The sequence below is a fragment of the Poromitra crassiceps genome, assembly GCF_964638095.1.
Source record: "Poromitra crassiceps genome assembly, chromosome: 8".
NCBI classification, from domain to species: Eukaryota; Metazoa; Chordata; class Actinopteri; order Beryciformes; family Melamphaidae; genus Poromitra; species Poromitra crassiceps.
This window is the reverse complement of record NC_139629.1, coordinates 22,223,937-22,236,647: the sequence shown is the minus strand read 5'-3', so window position 1 is coordinate 22,236,647 and position 12,711 is coordinate 22,223,937. Positions and strand designations below refer to the sequence as shown.

Sequence of the window (12,711 nt, the reverse complement as noted above, 5' to 3'; positions counted from 1 at the left end):
TAAATAAATATAATAATTTACTAATCCAATTGTGTGTTTTTATGCAAGTAACCACTATAGATAACAATAACAAAGGAAAAGTATAACATTTAGAATTTTGGACGGTTTGACTTCCAGATACTTGAAATTATTTTTCAGGATGCTTCCAGGTTATTTTGGTGGAAGTAATGCAAAAGTAGTGTAAAGTAACGAGTTACTCTACACAGACGGTAATATTGTAAAGTATTACTTTCCAATTAAAGTAACTAGTAATATGTAGCATATTACATTTTGAAAGTAACTTGCCAGAGCAAAACCTCCGCACTGCGTCGGAGAAGGGAAAACCCGACTGCATCCAAAGAAGAGAGAACTGCCTCTTCTTCATGTTTCGGTACAACGACCTTCATCAGATTCTTCTTTCTTCAAAGAATCTGATGAAGGTCGTTGTACCGAAACGTTATTCTTTTGTTGAATAAACCTTTTTTCTGCAAGTGGAGACAGTGTGCGGGAGTTCTCTCTTCTTTGAAAGTAACTTGCCCAACACTGCTAATTAAAGTTGATGCTCATATTACACAAAGGGTGCTGGAGTATTTGCAGCTTTTTATTGCATGGAGAAAACACCAGTCACTAGTGAGACGGCAGAAGAAGATGGTCCATGTAGATCACCCTAAAACATTTTGAGTTGCCAATACTTCTCTGAGGAGACAAACCATCAGTGAAATGGAGTGAGCGGTGAAAGGCATGTAAACTGTGCCTAGCTAGACATGAACCCTGATGGGAAGATCATGCAGCCCTGTGATCATTGAGTTACTCTGAGTGGAGAACACAATGTGGTGTGTTTTTTCAAGGGTCACCAGATCTGTCGCCAGTTTAGATCAAAATTACCCTGCAAAGAGAAATAGGCTTTTTACATTATTGCCACTTAAAATCAATGCGTCTCCAAATCCTTCTTTCCCCTCCTGTCTTGTTGCTCTCAGCTCTCTTGACTCGCTGCATCATCCCCACCCCCCCGCCTTTCCTCCGATACATCGATCTGGCGCTGATTGACAGCGAGCCACTTAGTTGTTGAGAGAGCTCATTTGCAATGGAGGGCGCTGCGCACGTGGCGACCCGGCTGATGGCTGCAGATGGTCTTTTGGAACATTGAAGTGTGCCTTTATTACTTTCAAACAAGTAATAATGTATTATAATTCTGAAGTGTGCCTTTATTACTACTTCAAACTAGTAATGATGTTTGTATTATCCACTGCTGTCTGATGTGAACCAAAGTGCCCTTCTGGGACATGTATTAAACTGATTGATTGATTGATTGATTGATTGATTGATTGATTGATTGATTGATTGATTGATTGATTGATTGATTGATTGATTGTTAGTCAGTGGGACATGAATTGAGGCAACTGATCAATTGCAGTCAAGTACACTGAGGCTATATACGTACATATATATGCATAATATGTTATGTTCCATATCCTACGGGTTTATGGTTTGCTTGTCTCATTATAGTGATCTGTGCATTGCCAGATGAGTTCAGATCTGTCAATCACACACCCCATTCAAAACCTTTTTCAGACACACACACACACACACACAGACACACGCACGCACGTACACACACACACACACACACACACACACGCACGTACGCAAACAAATGACAATCATTTACAGTTCATTTACATTACATGTGTACAGTCTCTGTGCCCACTCAACCTTCTCACATGTGCCCATGCACATGTAGAGAGGCAAAGTGACCGCCTACTTCCTGCTTCAGCACTGTACCAGAGATTTTCATCCGCCATTTATTTTCCCATAGACATTTCGTAAAATGCTTATAAAAAAAGTGTTACTGGTTCAAACCAAACGGTACAGATATATTTAGAACCAGGAGAGATCGCATACCATTTCACTGGGACCAAAACGTAAAAAGAATGCGGGTTTAAAGAAAATATTTTTTCGATGTTTTTGAAGTTTTGGTCCGAGTGAAATGTTCTATGAAATGTCTCTCCCGATTATGGCGTTAGCTGAACCGTTTGGTTCGACGAAGTACAACTATTTTATAAGCATTTTACGAAATGTCTATGGGAAAATAAATGGCGGATAAAAATCTCTGGTAGCCTACAGTGCTGAAGCAGGAAGTGACGTTCCACTTTGCCTCTCTATTCCACACAGCCCATAAATTAACCATGTGAGTCAGTGTCAGCTTGGCTGTGGGAGCTGAAGGACAGTTTATCCAGGTAGGTGAGAGCTTTGCAGGCCACCAGGCCATAGTAGGTCTGTAACAGTGAGCACCCACCATCCCTCTGCCCTAGGTCTGCCCACACTGTGTCCAGTTCCTTGCTGCTGATCCCGGCTGAGCTGAACAGATAGCGGTAGCAGCAGGCATTGTAGCGGATGTGCTTCTCCCCGGAGAACCTGGCACTGTGAGCTGGTGCCACACCGGACCTCTGGGCACAAAGGCCCACAAAAACATCAGCTGGCACAGGTGCACGTACTCCCGCAGACGCTACATAAACCTTTCGGACCACATCCTGAGATAGAACATAGGCCGTGCCGTCACAGTAGTCAGGGAGGTACTTGTCAGGGTAGAGGGCCGGGGGCAGGTATCCGGGGCTGGCGGGGTCACGATCGGGGGCGTCTCTCTGGATCACCCTACCTAGATAGAGGTCCTCAGGGTGCCTGTGGAGCCCCAGCAGATAGCCTCCAAGGGCAGGCAGGTTGACAAACACAGAGTCCTTGGTCAGCAGGACAAAGCGTGCCACAGGGCAGAAGGTGAGCACCCAGCGGAGTGCCAGCATTGTCCTTTCTGTTGGGCCGCGGAGGGAGGAGTCTGCCACTGCGTGACCCTGGACCATGTCACCATGGCGATCAGACTCTCTCATAAGGGCCTCTTGTGCAGTAGAGGTCTGAGTTGATCCTAAGAAGAACAGCGCCCGCACTTGGAAACCTTGGATGTGTGTCTGGTTGGCCCAGGACCTCCTGATTGCATCTCTTTGGGTAATATCGGCTGGGGAGCTGAAGATGAGAGTAAGGAGGAAGAGGTCAGAGTTTAGGCAGGCATCAGGGTTCGTGATGGGGTAAGCCTGGGACACGTTCTCCCTGGAGCCGGCGCTGCTGAGGTCCAGTTTCCTTGCCTTCTCCCTTACATCAACGACCATCCCATCAGTATAGAGCCAAGGGGTAGGCTGGAGGAGGTACTCTTCAACAAAGTCTGCCCCAAACAACAGCGCATGGAAAAGTAACACATTGAAGAGCAGGAAGCACCACTGGTGGGTACGCAACTTGCACAGAGAGCACTGGAGGATGAGATAGAGAGTAAAGAGAGAATGAATTAACATAAGTCTGACCCAACTCAATAAATCAACGCTGACATGAGCATTCATTCGGTCGTCAATCAAGTTAATCAATAAGAAACTATGTTGATTTTTTGGAATTCAAAACCATCTACATTCAATTTTTAATAAAATACAAATAATGAACACTGTACCTGCATGATACCTGCTCCAACTGCCTTCTTGTGTCTCTGCGTGAATTCGTATACACCCAGCTGTTACAATAGGTGACCAAGGGACCTCCAGCCTCGGCCAGGTCTGCAGCAATACTAGCCAACAGAGAGGGTTTTCCACTGCCAGGAAATCCTAGCAGCATGTAACCTTACACCCCAACCCTAAGTCACATGACTAATCAAGAGGAGAGTATCCTGTATCTTACATACAACATTAATGACACAAACAAGGCAAGTTAGATGACATTCAAAAACAAATAGGCCTGGACTAAACCATTGAATTTGTTGTTTTGATAATCTTATTTTCAGCACACAAGAGCAACCCAGACCAAGTGATGTGCTAAAGCAAGCAAAGCGGAATGATGTCAGAATACCAAATGAGACTTTGATTCTCATGCCTTTACTTCTTCCCCCTGTACACCAACAGCTGCAGCCATCATCCAGCCATCAGTCCGTCAAGCTCCTGAAATTTGCAGATGACACCACCCTCTTGGGGCTGATCTCTGGAGAGGAGTCTGCGTACAGGCAGGAGATCAACCACCTGATGGCTTGGTGCAGTCCAAACAACCTGGAGTTCAATGCTCAAAAGACAGTGGAGATGGTTGTGGACTACAGAAGGAACGCAGCCACACCTTCCCAGTAAACAATGTGGAGTCCTTTCGCTTCCTGGGTTCCATCATCAGCTGGGACCTGAAATGGGAGCTGAACATCAGAGCTCTCAGCAAGAAGGATCAACAAAGGATGTATTTCCTGCGGCGGCTGAAGAAGTTCAAGGTGCCAAAGGCAGCGTTGGTGCTTGCCTCCATCACCGTCTGGTATGCTGCTGCTGCCCTCAAGGACATATCCAGACTGCAGTGCATCATCTGCCGTGCTGAAAAGGTGGTCGGATGCAGCCTGCCATCCCTTCAGGACTTGCACACTGCCAGGATGCTGAAATGGTCTCGGAAAATCATGGCTGAGCCCTTCCAGCCAGGTCATAAACTTTTTAAGGCTCGCCCCCTTGGCAGAAGACGGAGGTCTGGCAGTACCAGAACCTCTCATCACAGGGACAGTTTCTTCCCAACTGCCATCCACCTCTTCAACAAGACCCGAAAACCTCGACAAATAAGGACTTTATCACCCCCCGATGCCCCTGGGCACAGCCGGCATAGTAACCCCCCCCCACACACACACACACACCATGATATCTATCTACACTATAATGCCAGCAGTGTCTGTCTGTCTGTCTGTCTGTCCTTTGCGTATCTTGAGAACCATTGATCTGATCGACTTGAAATCGACTCGGGAAGTGTGCTTGGGAGGGGGGGGGGGGGGGGGGGGACTGTGTTTTTTTTGTGCAATTTGGACATGAAACACATTCAATAATATTAATAAATTTGTGTTAAATTCTGTTCTGCCCCTCCGAACATAAAATAAGCTCAAATGGGCCCTCCTCTCTGGAGCTGGGTGGGCCCTCCTCTCTGGGCCCTCCTCTCTGGAGCTGGGTGGGCCCTCCTCTCTGGGCCCTCCTCTCTGGAGCTGGGTGGGCCCTCCTCTCTGGAGCTCCCTCCTCTCTGGAGCTGGGTGGGCCCTCCTCTCTGGAGCTCCCTCCTCTCTGGAGCTGGGTGGGCCCTCCTCTCTGGGCCCTCCTCTCTGGAGCTGGGTGGGCCCTCCTCTCTGGAGCTCCCTCCTCTCTGGAGCTGGGTGGGCCCTCCTCTCTGGAGCTCCCTCCTCTCTGGAGCTGGGTGGCCCTCCTCTCTGGGCCCTCCTCTCTGGAGCTGGGTGGGCACTCCTCTCTGGAGCTGGGTGGGCCCTCCTCTCTGGAGCTGGGTGGGCCCTCCTCTCTGGAGCTCCCTCCTCTCTGGAGCTGGGTGGGCACTCCTCTCTGGAGCTGGGTGGGCCCTCCTCTCTGGAGCTGGGTGGGCCCTCCTCTCTGGAGCTGGGTGGGCCCTCCTCTCTGGAGCTGGGTGGGCACTCCTCTCTGGAGCTCCCTCCTCTCTGGAGCTGGGTGGGCACTCCTCTCTGGAACTGGGTGGGCCCTCCTCTCTGGAGCTGGGTGGGCCCTCCTCTCTGGAGCTGGGTGGGCACTCCTCTCTGGAGCTGGGTGGGGTGACGACCAGAGCCTTGCGAGGTTACCAGCCAGGTGAATCAACAATTCTTCACTGCTGAGCAGACATAAAGACGATTTTCACTTTTAAGTACAGAATCAGTGGTGCAGTGGTAAGCGCTGTCGCCTCACAGCTCGAAGGTCCTGGGTTCGATTCCCACCTGGGACACTGTGAACGCTGAAGGAATGCGTGCCCGTCCGCATGTCCTCGAGTGCCCACCGCCGGGGTGGGGTCGTCAAAAGGGCCTTTCTGTGTGGAGTTTGCATGTTCTCCCCGTGCCTCCCGGGGGTTTCCTTCATATAGGAACCCCTTCACCAAAACATGCAATATCCTGGTTGCTGATGTGGTGCCTCCTCTGGTCGTGAAGGGCGCCTGTTCGGAGGGAGGGGAACTCGTTGGAATAGCGTGATCCTCCCACGTGCTATGTCCTACCGGTGAAGCTTCCCCTGTCAGGTGAAAAGAAGCGGCTGGCTAACTGCCCATGTCTCGGAGGAAGCATGGAGCCAGTTTTCGGCTCCCCCCAGATCCGCATGCAAGTTAATATACTCGAACTGGTCTCAAATGGATGTTTTCCTTGTTTTGTGCAGCACACTACTATGGTGGGAATTGTGGCAGAAGGTGTGTGGCCCCTCCCAGATGATTGAGTGTCCTTGCTATTGAAGCGACTGTGAACTTAACACAATCACTGATGTACACGAGAAAACAAAGAGAATCAGGTCATCTTTCATCCCCCCATCTCTCTTTGTCTATTTAGTCTATTGTGCTTGTCAAACGTCCTAAATAATAGATGTGGGGTACAGTATATTTCCCATGTTGTTGTTGTTGTTGTTGTTGTTGTTGTTGCGGTTTTAATAATCATCTGACAGAACCAAAATCAGCTTTCAGAAGATGCATAGCATATCACAACAGAACACCAGGCTGGATGATAGGTTTTGCACATTGGATTACTAGAGGATTCAATCATGCTTTTTTCCTCTCACCCATTTCACACAAATAGTTGTGTTCACATCACAATTCATAATGAAATTGCATTATTCAATTTCAGACCAGACTCTCCTATGGCTCATTTGGGCTACAGGTGTTGGTGACGATATTGCAGAGGTAGATAAGTATCTCGCTCCCTGCAGTCAGATGAACAGAAAAAGAACATCATCAACCTGGTCAACCTAGTTCGAGTCACAAATGAGTCAGACTAGGTTTATGAGTCACAGGAAGTGTAAACACAATCGGAACTTCCGATTGTGTTTCGGATTGTGTAGTCTCTCAAGCCAGACTGTCTCTTCTACATAAGGTCCAGTTAAATTGACTTGACTGGATTGACTTTGTGTGAACATCTTAACCCAAATAAGACCTGAGCAGTGGAGTATGAGCAGTTGGGTTGGCATGTAAACATACCATATGCAGCCCCTGTCTCCAGCTCAAAAATCAAAACACCGTTTTAATGCTGCTGCATCATCAGCACATGTGTGTGTGTATATCTGTATTGAATTGAATTACTTTACCTTTTTGTACCACTAGATGTCCTTGTATCTCAAAATGTATATTTCAAGGAAGTTTTCTTTCATCTGAGATTTGGATACCATACTTGTGTGATGTTTTCTGTAGTTTGTGCACTCGAAAAGTTCTTAACTTTTTGGCTGAAATGTGTTGCTTTTTGGTACGCCTATCTTGGTGTAGTATATTAATCTGCTGCTGATGATCTCAATGAGGACATGAGTCTCGAGGTGGATCAGGACTTATGCCTGCCATACAACCAGTCAAATATTTAATGAGAAATGAGCTTTAGAGACCTCTGATACACTTCTGACCTCCTGACTTTGGTTGACCAGTAGATGGCGACGTCTCTACAAGAGGCAGCTAAACGGAGAGGCTGATGCAGCACACAAAGGCCACTGCTGAACAGATAAGCCCTAGGATGCAGTGCAGTGGCTCATTCATTATGTCAATCTCATCCAGCCGGCCATTATCCAATAGAGAATGCTATAGCCATCTGGAGTAGTCTGGGATTAGCAAAAATTAGCACCTGATGAAGATAAAGAAACCATGGATATGCTGAATCTGGCACTGAACCTATCCCACACCACAGCGGTGCTGATGGTGGCTGTTCTAAGAGGAACTCATCAAAGACGAAAGATGCAGTGTAATTAAAAATGATTTAAGCAATTCAGTGTAATAACTTCCTCGAAGCTACTGCTTCTTCCCTGATGCACATGCCCCTTCAGTTGTTTTTCTAATGATGTTGACGCTCGTCATCAGCCTGTGTGAGGTTTTGAACAGCCTGCTCACCCGGATAAAAATGTTTGCATTGTACCTTTATGGAATATGGAGTATCAACATTTCTGAACCAAAAGTACATTTCATATCATGTTTCTAGATACGTGTGTCAATGTTGTAGTCAAGTCTGCTTTTGAAATAGCGCGGTGGCCCAGTGGATGTTCTGGTCGAGGTGGAGGGAAGCCGTAAAAAACACTTGCCTTTCACAGCGGAGAACGGAGAGCGTCCCAGCAGTGTCCAAAGTCTTTTAAGCCTAACCCAAACCATAACCACTACCTTACGTTTTTTTCCACTTGCCTAAACATAACCCAAGTTGTTAGAGTTGTTTTAACGTTGCAAACGCAGCAAGGTTTTCAAATTGACCGACATTTCGTTTCAAATTTACATTGAGATTCATTGTAGGATTTGCAGAAAGGTAAAATGCTGACATTTTGTTTCAAATGTATGTTTACATTGTACATATTCCTGGTTTGCAGACACATAAAATGCCAACCTTTTATTGGGGCGACTGGGTTGGGTTTGAATCACACACAAACATACCTTTTGCATCTTCTGACCCTGGCCTGACCTGCTGCCGCAGCGCCATGGGAAAGATAGTGAGATGGGAATGCTGTGAGAAGCATTGAGATGAGATGAGACCAGCTATCAACTCACACAGCTGATACTTCAGATCTGTTTGACATGTTCAGTCTGTTTCTCCATAGGTTTGCTCATACGTGATTGAACACAAGCACTTAGCCTCTTTGAACAGTGTTAGACATTGCATCAGTACAGCTTGTGCTGTGATTAATGTTTGATAGAGTGATACAAAGGGCAGGCTATAAAATTAATTTAATCTTGCCAAGTGTTTCGAAGGTTGACAGACGGATACGTAAAACAGTGGTGAAAATAAACCTAAAAAAGGGCCCCAGGGTCCTCATCACAAGCTGGATGGGTATGACAGGATCCCAGCGCTGCCTCTGAGAAACTTTCACACCATCTGCACAAGCTTCTGACAGTTTACTGCATGGAAGAGTGATTATCATTTTAATTACCGAGAGGCTTATTAAAATCCTGCTCGGCTTATTAGTGTGCTTGTTATATTGATGACTACACTCGTCCATCCAGAGTGTCTCTCTTCCCCCCACTGCAATGTGATATGAAGAGCATTTATAGGTAGAACTAAAATAACTGAATTACTGTACATTACAACATTCCAAACCGTATAGGAGCAGCCTAGTATAAGAGCAGCTATTTGTCTTTTATCAGCATGTGTTATTGCTCAATAGCATGGCCGACCAATTTGGGGTCCGCAGGCCAATTTTGGTTTGTTTTTAGCCCACCACGGATTTGAAAAAATAAATAAAATAAAAATAAATCTGTGACCGATATTACTGACTTTCAAATGCTGTGGCGCGATACTTATGGCGAGGGAAAAGCAAAACTGGCACGGCCATTTCCAAAGGGGTCCCTTGACCTCTCACTAAGCATAATCTGAATGAGAAATGGGTTGTATAGGTCAGGGCTACGCACCTCGAGTTGCATGCACTTTCTGTCAGAAAGGTGTCTTTCCCTTTTCAATCGTTTTGCAATCAACTCTAAATCTAATGAACAAATGACTGTTAAGCAGATACAAGAGTAGCGTTTGTATTATTTTTGAAAATCTATTTTAGATTTAGAATGTAAATTGTCTCTAAAATATATAATACATTTCAATGTAATTTAATTTCACATAACATCAACACTTATTTTTGGCTCACCACGGCCCTCCATCTAGATAATTTTTTGGCCCTTCATAGTAAATAATTCGGCCACTTCTGCTCAATAGCATAACTGTTGTCTGCAATGTCCTGTGAAGACCATGTAACTCCAGTTTGGGGGATTTTCACGTTTTCACTTCAGTTGAATGACATGCTCCTAAGGGGATGAAAACATTCACTGACCACTTGAGCTTGATATGAAACCAAAATAAAATCCACAGAATAAAGTTAAATTATGCCTTATGAGCAAAGCAGGTTTTTCCCCCCTTAGTTCCTGAAAAGTTCCTTGACATTTTGTTGATGCAGGGTTTTCACCTGACAATGACATGCAGATGGCTGCATAAGCAGCACTATGCAGTTTACATTTGTCAGTTATGAGGCAACAGCCGGGAATGCAGACACTAATACACTGAAACTAACCGACTACAGTATATAAAAACAATGGATGGAGTTAGCGTTTACTAGACTCTAGATTAGAGGACATTACCACCAGGGTAGGAATTACATGGAGGCCATGGCCTCTGTTGCCCTCTGGCCGTGATGCCCTGAGATCCCTAAGGCCACCTTGGCAGTGCCCTGTCAGTGGTCTCAGTTTAATGTAGCCTGCCCTATGCAAAGGATGTGTAATTGGCTCATTTTAACACACATTTCAGAAAGACGATGGCGTTTGTGCCCTGGCATGTGGCCTGGTGCCCCAATTATCTTTTGCGTTAAAGGAACACTCCGCCCATTTTCAACCAGCTTTGTATCATTAGAACAACAGTAGTATATCAGAAAACTATAAACGGTTTTGAAGTCTGTCATTTAATTTGACAGTTATTGAGTGTTAAAGTGTGGACCAGTGACATCACTGGTCCACACTAACTCAAATTAATAACTCATTAACTCAAATCAACTCTCAATAACTGTCAAACTATTCATCATTCATCTAGTTTGACAGTTATTGAGAGTTGATTTGAGTTAATGAGTTATTAATTTGAGTTAGTGTGGACCAGTGATGTCACTGGTCCACACTTTAACACTCAATAACTGTCAAATTAAATGACAGACTTCAAAACAGTTTACAGTTTACATGTTCTAATGATACAAAGCTGGTTGAAAATGGGCAGAGTGTTCCTTTAAGCTAGATGGCCTTGCCCCTAAAATAACGAATTTCCCACCCTGATTACCACAATAAACCATTCAAAGATAAAGAGGCTCGGTGTAAGAACTTTATTTCCTTTGGTGTTTGCAAAACAATGTGCATCGTAATGATGGCTAAATGACACTAAAATACCTCAAATCTGTATCAAACTAGCAACAAAATAACAAAAAAACATGTTAAGTGAATTAAAATACCATTTCATACTCCATTATAGTGTGTGAGTTACAGGAAACATTTAGTTAGACAAACTCTGAGGCACAAATCACAAGATTTCACAGGACAATGAACCCGGTCTGATAGAGGTGGGCGGACGGACGGACAGACGAACGATGCAACCAAGACAGGAAATTAAAGACAAGACAACAATAACAACAATACAGAGTAACCTTAACAGTCAAATCACTGAATCAACAGTTAAGTTTGTGACGAACAAGATGGTAAGACAAGGGGGGAAATAACCACTTACAAAATAAAAAATTCACCATTTGTCACCTTCACTTATTCAGAATATTGGGGACAATCACACTATCGATATAATCCAACAAACACCATTAAAACTATCTTACCAAATGCCAAAGAATATTTCATGTTAACTTGGAAATAGTGAAGTAAAATAAGTGCTTAAACTCAACATGTGTGCGCTCCCTCCTTTCCCAATCGGTGAGTGTAGTTCTACAGTCTCTGCATGTTTGTTTTGTAGTTCTACAGTCTCTGCATGTTTGTTTTGTTGTTCTACAGTCTCTGCATGTTTGTTTTGTAGTTCTACAGTCTCTGCATGTTTGTTTTGTTGTTCTACAGTCTCTGCATGTTTGTTTTGTAGTTCTACAGTATCTGCATGTTTGTTTTGTAGTTCTACAGTATCTGCAGGTTTGTTTTGTAGTTCTACAGTATCTGACTGCATGTTTGTTTTGTAGTTCTAGTCTCTGCATGTTTGTTTTGTAGTTCTACAGTCTCTGCAGGTTTGTTTTGTAGTTCTACAGTCTCTGCATGTTTGTTTTGTAGTTCTACAGTATCTGCATGTTTGTTTTGTAGTTCTAGTCTCTGCATGTTTGTTTTGTAGTTCTACAGTCTCTGCAGGTTTGTTTTGTAGTTCTACAGTCTCTGCATGTTTGTTTTGTAGTTCTAGTCTCTGCATGTTTGTTTTGTAGTTCTACAGTATCTGCATGTTTGTTTTGTAGTTCTAGTCTCTGCATGTTTGTTTTGTAGTTCTACAGTCTCTGCATGTTTGTTTTGTAGTTCTACAGTATCTGCATGTTTGTTTTGTAGTTCTAGTCTCTGCATGTTTGTTTTGTAGTTCTACAGTCTCTGCAGGTTTGTTTTGTAGTTCTACAGTCTCTGCAGGTTTGTTTTGTAGTTCTACAGTATCTGCATGTTTGTTTTGTAGTTCTACAGTATCTGCATGTTTGTTTTGTAGTTCTACAGTCTCTGCATGTTTGTTTTGTAGTTCTACAGTATCTGCATGTTTGTTTTGTAGTTCTACAGTCTCTGCAGGTTTGTTTTGTAGTTCTACAGTATCTGACTGCATGTTTGTTTTGTAGTTCGTCTCTGCATGTTTGTTTTGTAGTTCTACAGTCTCTGCAGGTTTGTTTTGTAGTTCTACAGTCTCTGCATGTTTGTTTTGTAGTTCTAGTCTCTGCATGTTTGTTTTGTAGTTCTACAGTCTCTGCAGGTTTGTTTTGTAGTTCTACAGTCTCTGCATGTTTGTTTTGTAGTTCTAGTCTCTGCATGTTTGTTTTGTAGTTCTACAGTATCTGCATGTTTGTTTTGTAGTTCTAGTCTCTGCATGTTTGTTTTGTAGTTCTACAGTCTCTGCATGTTTGTTTTGTAGTTCTACAGTATCTGCATGTTTGTTTTGTAGTTCTAGTCTCTGCATGTTTGTTTTGTAGTTCTACAGTCTCTGCAGGTTTGTTTTGTAGTTCTACAGTCTCTGCATGTTTGTTTTGTAGTTCTACAGTCTCTGCATGTTTGTTTTGTAGTTCTACA

At 44.2% G+C, this 12,711-nt stretch overlaps 1 pseudogene across 1 annotated transcript; it reads right to left on the bottom strand.

Moving 5' to 3' along the window:
• Window positions 1–2,159: 2,159 nt before the first annotated feature.
• LOC310780555 (beta-1,3-galactosyltransferase 9 pseudogene) lies at window positions 2,160–3,472 on the bottom strand (annotated as a pseudogene). The gene is made up of 2 exons: window positions 3,467–3,472; window positions 2,160–3,275 (listed from the first exon to the last, which is right to left on the bottom strand). The product of its transcript is annotated as a beta-1,3-galactosyltransferase 9 pseudogene (transcript).
• Window positions 3,473–12,711: the final 9,239 nt, after the last annotated feature.